Raw genomic sequence first — 10423 nt, 5'->3', positions numbered from 1 at the left:
TACATAGCTTTGGTTGCTATAGTATACATTGGTTTGTATTTTAATTTTGATGATATCCTATAACAGAAATCCAGGAGAGTAAGAAGCACTCCTTGCAAATCATGGTCGTTTAATGCTGTGTTTTAGGATGCATTAGCTTAATAATTTCCCGGTATATTTTATGTTATCGAATTGTTCCATTGGGTCAGATACAGGTTTTGGTTTCGTATTTCACTTCCTAAGAAATAGATCAAATTAAACATTATTTGTTCATGAGGAAGATTATTTGTGGTGATTTTTTAATTTATGATTAACTATGGAAATGAATCTTAAATGTACAGTATATAGTTGATCGGTCGAAAATGACATACAACTAGATAAAATGCCGAAAAAGTTGGGTAATCTAGATGAATCGGATTGTTTGCTGCCACATAGTAATCATTCAGATAATCGATTTCATCCAAATCTGTATGCGTTTGTGAGTGAGATGAATCAAAAGACTGTCTTAATTTACCTTAATATAGAATCCAGTCAGTTAATCATAAACAACGTCGGACTGCTCATCCCGACCGTTGCTGCTACCTTGACGTGGTGGTCAGGCTTGCCTATCGTGATAAACCAGTCAAGCTATACTGGCTGGAACAATCGTTCCTCAAGGTCCTACCATGCCAGACAGGTTGGTTGAAGAGGGGTAAGACTAAAAGCAGCAATCATAAGGTCCGAAGTCGTGCTGTCGACTGTACAGAGGTATGAAGGCAGTAAGGTGTTTCCTTCAAACAACCAGCATGACAGCGATGCTGCCTTCCCACAAGGAGGGGTGGGGTTAGAAAAGGTCAACCCTAAAAAGAACTAACACGTCAAAAATCCCCCCACAAAAAGGCCGTGCGCGACCGGCCTCAAGCAGTTGTACTTTGGGTTCTGCGGTCACGCTCTCAGGTCGTTAAGACCAACACTAATCCAAATTCCTTTTCAGGTCCCTCAAGAAATACCATTCCCCGGTGTGGGTAGCCGGGAAGTGATATTAGCCCTCATACCCGTAACAGCACACGAAACCAAGTTGGTCACATTCAAATCCTTCCTACACCTGCTAATAACTCTCTTATCTCCACGACTAACCCTTCTCGCGTCCCTTTATCACCTCACACCGCTAGGGCAAACGATTCAAGTACACGGAACGTTATTCCTAGTCTCCTGAAACCACGCTCTAAACTACATGTAGGAACTTTTAACGTCCGAAAATTGTGCCAAGTAGGACAACAGGCCCCTTAGCAAGGACTTTAGAATCTCGCACCATCGATGTGTGCTGTGTCTCCGAAACGCACATACAAGATCCGAGTAGTGTCATTCATTTGACCTCACCATATCAAAATAAAGAACCATCTCGATACACGCTCCGTGTATCTGGAAGCCCCGATGTTGCCTCCCGTGGCCTCGCTGGCGTAGGTATAGCATTAAGTCCTAGGACAGAACTAGCTCTTTTAGACTGGGTCCCAGTAGACAGTCGTCTATGTGCTGTCCGACTAAACGGATCAGTAAGGACTCGGAAAGATAGGGACACTCATCGTTGCCTCTTCGCAGTCTCCGCCTACTTCCCACTGACTGCAGCTCAGACGATATAAAAGATGAGTTTTACAGGAAACTTTCTGACCTTCTCCGGAAAGCTAGGCGTTCTGATATAGTAATAGTGGCTGGTGACTTTAATGGTCAAAGAGGTAAACTAAGAGAAAGGGAAAGACCCGGGTAGATCTTATGATGTCATGGCTAAAAGGACAGATAATGGCGACCGTCTGTTGCAGCTATGCTCAGATAACCGCCTGTTTCTTGTAAGTACTAATTTTGAGCATAAGGAAAAATATCTTTTGACATGGCGACCCCCAAATTCGTCCCAACGTTGGACCCAACTAGATCGCATAGCTATCAGCCACCGATTGAGGGGCTCGATAGAAGACTGTCGCTCATTCTGGAGCACATGTGTAGATTCAGATCATGCTCTAGTGCGAGCACGTATCTGTCTGCGTCTTACTGGACGTAGGAAAGACACTGCAGGGAAACCGGTATTAGGAACCCGACTATCAGCAAAACTATCCCAGATAAAGATGGATATATCATTCATTCTCAATCCAGGAGATTGGATCGATGGGCAGAACACTTTAGAGATTAGTTCAACTGACCTTCAGCCACACTTCAGTTACCCGCGATCCCCAGTCGTCCTGAATGGTAAATTGATGTTAGTTCTCCAACTTTACGAGGTTGAAAAAGAACTCTGCTAGGGAAGTTTAATGTGTTGTTCAATACGAAATTGCAGAGTGCTTTCAACAGAATGAAAACCACACATTAAATACATAATTCGCACGTCTTTTATCGGTTGTGCTTTACATGCCTCATGATTCCTTCAATTCTTTTGTTATTACGATTCCTTTCTGTTGTCTTCAATTGGATCTTCTCATTCTTCTACTGGCACGCATTACTCTTTTAACAAGTGTTAAATACCGCTTATAAGTGCAAGCATAAGTAGCACACACCACACTCTTTCCCCTTTCACCAGTCACTCTTGAGGTCTCTCTGTTCGCCATGCCACTTTCTTTACCACAGTCCGTGTCACGCTCCTCGTCAAAAAGCCGAGTCCTCTGGTGCTCTGACTTTCGTATCTCTGTCGACCTGTCGGGCCATCTGAATTTGATGTCCACTCAGCACACCGGACGTCTAACACCTGCGGTTCAGAGACCCGTTGAGCCATCTACATCCGATGTCCTCCGAACAGTCGTACGTTCCACTGCTTTTCTCCGTCGACAGCAACCGTCACAGCTAACGACCCCCGCCGTAAAACTCCACTCGATGTCTCCTTCCTGCACCAGACCTCCCCGGGCAGCGACTCCTCGTCCAGCCTTGCAACGGTGTCCACAGAACTACGCCCTCTCCGCCTCCGGAGACACCAAAAGCGACATCAAATCTGGTTAACGAGACTTCAGGTAGGAAGGCCAATTCATTGTTTAGTGTACAATCGCACTGTGGAATCGGCCCTAATAGCATCGTCGTCAGTCCTGTGGTCTTTGTAGCAAGTACACTTACCAGACATAACGTTTATGGTTAAAAACGACAAGACAATATGATAGCGTTGTCCTAGACTAGTAAGGTTGTAATTATCAATGAACGGCTGGTGAAAATGCAGCCCAACCTGGAGGCATGTTAGTTCGGCCCCCATGAAGCAACTGGAGCTGCATTTTCAATAGCCAGTTATTCTAAAATTACAATCTAGTTAGGACAGGTAAGGAATGTATCTGTTGATAAAATTTGGGGAAAATTCATTTCTAGATCCATTCTGAAGGCTTGAAAGAATGAATTATTCAAGGATTCTGAGACTCCTAGTAGTTTGTCAGTCAGTCAGTCGGCGACAACGTAGGACCAGGCACATATATGCATCGGTCCAAGTTGCCATAACTCGTTAGCACAACAAGATCAACACCGGATTCATAGAAGTAATTAATTTAGTGGTGGTAGTATATAAAGAAAGGTTGTATATAAGGATATAGTATAGGAAGGAAAAAAGTTATGAAGCAATTTTAATTTCAAGGTTTAAGGGAAGATAAAGAGTGTATACACCTACGCCATTGTGATCGATTCTTAGCCATGTCACACAAAGTCTCAAACCCATGGTTCCGATAGTCACGCGGACCCCAACCAGGTAGTCTGCATCTGCCAACATGGCTCAGGCTAGAAGTTAGTGACTTCAAGCACTGATGTCATGTTTTGGTTTGGCCGCCCCTTACTCTCTTCCAACCATCCCCTACACTGGTCAACATTGCGCGTCGTGGTAATCGGTGTTCAGGCATACGTAACACGTGGCCCAACCATCTCAGTTGATGAAGATTAACAACCTCATCAAATGATTTACCATCATCCCCTAATACCCTGAGTCTAACCTCACTATTACTTACCCGGTTATCCCAGCGGATGCGAGTAATATTTCTAAGGCATCTGTGGTCAAATACTAGTAACCTACGAGTATCTTCTACTCTTAATGGCCATGTTTCACAGCCGTAAAGTAGAACAGAACGAACTGCTGCGCAGTATACTCGTCCCTTAATTGATAGACGGATATCTCGTCTTCGCCATAGGTGACGTAAGTTGGCAAAAGCCAAACGAGCTTTTTGAATCCGTGCTGAGATTTCGTCAGATACCAACCCATTAGGGCTGATCAGACTTCCAAGATCGCCAGATACACGGAGGGCGTATTTCGTTGGCTGTCCATTTTGGCGAGGTGAGGTCAAGTGATTTGTAGAGTATGTAGAGTATGTAGAGTATGTCTGCCAGGCAAAGGTCACATATACTGCTCATTCTGGACCATAAAGCATTCCAGTGACTTATCCTGGGAGTTGAAATTTCATGAGCTGTGACGAAGGTGGATAAATAAAACACAAGCCCACCACCTACAATGTTTAATCCGTCATCACGAAATAGCCGCAGGTCAGAAGGCAAAAGTTGGCCATCTCTTATATTAGTGTGTAGGTAGTTTATGGGAGAGGTATAATCTCGGAGAAAAAGAGATATGGGTCAGGTCATACTGAGTAAGGTTGTAGGGACTTTGGAATAACATCGTAGGGTTACTACAGGTCATCCTTGAAGCTAGACATACAATACTTGGTGAAAGATAGCGAAAGCCAATAAAGATCAGCGCGCGGAGATTTGTCGAAACTGAATGACTCAGACATACGGGTGTAGTAACCTGATGTACCTCCGTCTTTATAATAAACGTGTTACTCTCTCGTCGACCTGAATTTGTTCATCCAGGAATTCTTACAAGCAATACCGCTGACTAACACAGCAGGACCAGGCGTACACATCTAATACTTCTTGATTAAATTGCGTTGTTTCTGGGATTACTGGTTCATACTCTAATTTAAATACCTCAAATCATCACAGACGTCTATGTAAGACTGTACAGATTAGACCTTTAAATCATGGAAAATCCACAACATTAGATCAGGCTTTTTAAGCTAGCATCATAGATGAGTATACCAATGTGGATGTCGGACCAAAATCCCATTACGTAATGCTGAGTATCAAGTCACCTCTAGAGGACTGGCTGCCGTGGGCACTCTGAATGGTAAAGTCGGAATGACCTATCTGAATCGAGGCACATAAGTGTAAACCATCAGTAGTAGTGGGATAAAATGCCGTGTCGAACTCTTGGCTATTGGTTTGCTCAACAGTTAACTGCAAAACGACTAAGAAAGGCCGTTCTCTGCTTCAGTTAGTTTGTTTAGCAACTCTGTGTTCACTTTCTCAAATTCTTACTCCTTTCACAAAGGTTTTAGAACTGTTATATAGAAATAGAGCGGCTGTCACCCTAGTCGGAGACTCCAGTATTACGTGGAATAATCTAGGAAGTGGCAATAGGGTGAGGCGTAATGGTCTGGTTCTTTTTATTACTCGATTGACACAAATAACTGATGAAGTTGAGTCTGTTCGAAATGTATCACAATTGACCCGCATTATGAGCTGGCTTAATTTCTACTTGTTCAGTCATAACTTTATGGAACCCATGAACTATAAGTGAACATTCTGATTTGTCTTTACAAGCCAGGATACTTTCCAAGTGAGCGTCAACCAGCAGACCAGTAGAGTAATGGGTTAACACAAGTAGGAACGAATCGATAAGATTAAAATGAATATGGGAATCGATAACAAGTTGCGTTTATTTGGTCGGTCTCACCAACATAAGGTTAATGGTCTCAGTCGATAGGAGTGCATTTACCGCTGCTAGGCCTAATTTCATTCATTAACTTCGCCATTTACAAGGTCTTGCATGGGAGTCACACCACTGTTTATACTGACTATCACTGTGCTGGAATCAGCAGTATGCAGTTAAGCATTTCTGAAAAATACGTTTAGGCTAGGGATAGAATAATATGCTTAATATGAAAAGGAATAAGCTACACGTTGATCACGCCTGAATGGTAGAGTCATACTATTTCGATTCTGTCCCAGCGTTCACCATCTTTGATCTTCAGTTATCTTGCATTCGCTTTCGATGATCATGTAGTTGAGATCCAGTAAAACAGTAAACTGTGAGTAAGGAGTATCGGAAGTAGTGGGTCACTAAACCCCCAAAACGATGTAGATGGTTCTGTTTCTAAATGGCACGATATAAGAAAGATTCAATTTATAAAGGAGTCTCAAACTCGCGAAAAATGTACTCTGGTGCACCAGAGTATGCCGAGCTCATCAGTGAAGAGGATAACAGATAGACAGGTTTTGACTATGTTCTGGTCCATATCTCAACGCCAATAGTGTAAGGAGTCGGTGGTGATAGGATTTAAAGGAATATTTAAATGATGAGCTGAGAAATGAAGATGTGTGGTATCTCAAATGATTGGTTTACAGGAAAGATGCACTGATTAATCAAGCACTTTCGACTAGCGATGCAACTGATAGAACGAATGAAGCTAATATCAGTCTGAAAGACTTATGAAACAATTTATTTCAGGGATTTATCCACCTTTACGGCTCTGTGTTACGGATGGAAACGAGTTAGTGCGTCAAAATTATTTTTTTTCATAGTCTTTTATATCACTATTAATCCATAGGTCCTGAAGAGACAAAGTGTTTCCGAGGAATTATGTACATTGTTAAGACTGAGCATGTGGAATGTACGAAGAACATACTTCACACACGCCAAATTAGCAAAAAAAACGCATATGAGAGGCCCCATAAATCCATCAACCCGAGAATGTAGATATAAGATTCTGAAGCCTTCTTGATGACCTCACATAAGTTGAAAAAATATCATTGTCAAAATTTTAAAGATGCACTTGGAAACACATACAAAAGAACTACTGTGGTGTCGTATACTTATATCCACACAATTAGTATATGACTATGGTCAGACACAGAATGTGTTTCGGCAGAAAATCGATAAGGAACGAATAGGAATGAAGTGCGCTCGTTACGGAAATTCATGAACGATGAAATCAGAGAAGACGGACTGATATTTGCAGAACAGTTAAGATTAAGACAATTGACTGTTATTTTGCAAATTAACTGTTTACTGTATGGTTAACAGAATTTAGTGAGATAGTCTGTAATTAGTGCTTAAATAAATTCGATTGTTCACACTCGGGTTCTGTCCACTACACTACTACAAGACTACTAGGCTATTGTTTACAAAAACTGTTTACCACAACATGATATACGGAATTCTCCGGTTCTTTTATAGATGGCTAGAATTCTATGCCTTGTATTTTTGAGGACATTATATAGTGCATAGAAGGATATCGCCTAGAAGATTCTATAGATGGGATTTCGCAAATGAATAATAATGCTACTTACATAAAGGGCGGTAAGTAAAATATGAAATATGATGATATTATGTGACCAGTGTTGGGATCGGCGTATCCACGTAATGATCAAGGATGAAACACAGTGTTATTAACTATCCCCTGGTGTCAAACAAGAACTAGTGAGTGAATAATGACGCGGGAATTCGTTCAATTTGACAATTAGGATGCGTTCATTGACTGGTAACTTCGTCTGTAGCTCTTCTAAAGTTACTGCCGGTCCCAAGCCCACACAAAGAATGAGGGTTGAACATGGAGTAAGCAACCCCATACCACAGAAGCAAGACCCCGTCATACATGGACGTAACTGCAAGTATGCTCAATGTTTTATTCAAAAAGATTTGAGCGGAAAAACAAGTGCCGATGGACTGGAAGGAAGTATATCTCATCAAGATACCAAAGAAAGGAGATCTGAGCAAATGTGAGAACTACAGGGGCACCACACAACCATCGGTACCAGCAAAAGTTCTATCAGCGTTATTAAACCAAATTAAGAGTTCAGTAGACGCCCAACATCGAGATCAACAGACTGGATTCCGTAAGGAACGGTCGTGCACAGACCGAATTGTGACATAAAGGATCATCGTTGGACAATCAGTTGAGTGGAATTCGTCACTATACATCAACTTCATTGACTATGAGAAGGCGTTTGACAGTGTGGACAAGAGAACATAATCGAAATTTTCTCGACTCAATAGAGTGAGTAGTTAAGAAAATCGTCAGCATCATACAGAATTCATACGACGGACTACACTGTAGAGTTGTGCATAGAGTAAAGCTGACAGACGCATTTCAAGTGAAGACGGAAGTCAGATGAGGCTTTCTGCTCTCCTTCCTTTTCTTTTTCCCAGTGGTTGAGTGGTTTATGAAGACCTAGACACCCTGAGGAAAGCACAGAATACAATGAGCAGATTCGATACAACTAGACGATTTGGACTTTTCCAAGGACTTAGTTCTTTTATCCCATACACACTAACAAATGCGGATGAAGACAACCAGTGTAGCAGAAGCCTCTGCATCAGTAGGCCTAAAAGTGTACAAGGAAAACAGCACGATTCACAAGTACAGCACGTATTATTATTATTATTATTCACAAACATCTTATGGGTACATAAGTGCTGTAAAGAAACCATTCCGGGTTTCTTCAAAAATGCAATAATACACCATTTTCAATTACATTTGCCATGTTTGAGAAAGGAAGGAAAATAAAATATTAATAATAGAATAGTAATAATAAATCAGGTTCTGCGTAATTGGCAAGAATTTTGAATTGATTTTGAAGGAGGAAAGGAAGAAACTAAGGAAATAGAAATAAAGGAGTCGCGGAATACGTTAATATCTTAACGCAGAATAAGAATAAACAACTATGTATGTATAGCAAAAACGAGTAATAAAATTAAAATAAAACAAAATAAATTAATCAGTAAATAATTTATTATTGCGGTAAGATATGACGTTAGAATAAGCGTTTGTGCGTGTACGGTCATAGTTTTGGGTGATGCTATGGAAGTCTCAATTAAGTGCAAAAGATAATCAATATGTATGAGGTGTATATACATAGTAAAGATAAAACGAGTCTGATAAGTTGAATTCAGCGTAACACAAGTTATTGTCTTAATCCAAAGCTTCATAATCTTAAGAATAATATTTATTTAGAAGGAAAAAAAGAGAGAAAAGAAATGGACACATAGTGAAAGGGTCCAACCATGATCATAATAGTGTAATGGATATAGACTTTTTAGATGAACGAATAATTTTAAAATAATAACAACAATAATAAACCCTTACGGATAGATAAATACGTGTAGATTTATGTAACAGTATACAGAGTGAAACCGGGTATTAGTATAAACATTGGTGCAATAATAATAATTTAGAATAACGCTATCATAGTCACAATTAATTGCAAAGAATAATTAAATATAAATTTCTATATGTTATGTATATATGTTGTGGAGACTATAAAAAAATCTGAGAATTTATTTGTTTGAGTGTGACATAGGGTTTTTTGTTTTTAATTGTAGACTTTGGATGTTTAGGAATAAAATATGTTTAGAAGGACAAGAAGAGATGAAGAGAATATCTAATGTGTCGAGAGACCAATAATGATAATAATAACAGTAATAATTATAAATACGAACATAAGCAGACTTCATATATTAAGATGAATAAAAGTGAAATAGAATAGACATGAAAAGTTTCAAAGGTTTCACTTTGCTTTTCAGTTAGTTAGATAGATGACGGACCTTTTTTGTATATATCATTGTTAAGCACGTTGATATTCAATAGGTGACACAATCCACTTTCGGAAAGAAAATCATCAAGAAGACTTCGGAACCGGGTTATAGTTTCACTGCATCGGAGGTTCATTGGCAGTCTATTCCATATGGTTGAGTAGCGAATTACGAAAAAATTCTGACGTAAATTTGTGTGGGTTTTTGGAATCGCTAGAATATTTTCCTTATTGCGTAGATTGTGGGACGTATCATAGAGTATGAAGGGGTAGATAGCGAAGAGTAAGAAATACCGTTAAGAAGCCGGTAGAGAAAGATAAGGTTTAATTTGATACGCCCGATCCAGAGAGGTTCTAGTTTGAGTTGTTGACATCTTTGGTGATAGTCTTTGTTGTTAGCACCACCCAGTTACACTTCATGGAAAAGCTCTGGAATAGGTGGAAACTTTCACGCACCCATCTAGGTGGCATCATCGATGAAAGTGGAGGATCTGATGCAAAAGTAAAGGTGAGGACTAGCAAAGCAAGGACAGCATTCCTACGACTGAAGAACATATGGAACTCGAAACAACTGTCAACCAATATAAGCGTCACAGTAATCAATACGAATGTCAAGTCAGTTCTACCGTATGAAACTGAAAGTTCGAGAACTACGACAACCATCATCAAAAAGGCACAAGCATTTATAGACAGTTGATTAAGCAAGATACTTAGTATCCGTTGGCCGGATACCACCAGCAACAGTCTACTGTAGGAGAGAACAAACCAGCTTCCAAATGAAGCGGAAATTAGGAGACGGCGTTGGAATTGGATAGGACATATATTGAGGAGATCACTGTACTGCATCACGAGGCAAACACCAACTTGGAATTCT

The sequence above is a fragment of the Schistosoma mansoni genome, chromosome W, assembly GCF_000237925.1.
Source record: "Schistosoma mansoni strain Puerto Rico chromosome W, complete genome".
Lineage (NCBI taxonomy): Eukaryota > Metazoa > Platyhelminthes > Trematoda > Strigeidida > Schistosomatidae > Schistosoma > Schistosoma mansoni.
The sequence above is the reverse complement of the archived record's forward strand: the minus strand, read 5'-3'. Positions refer to the sequence as shown.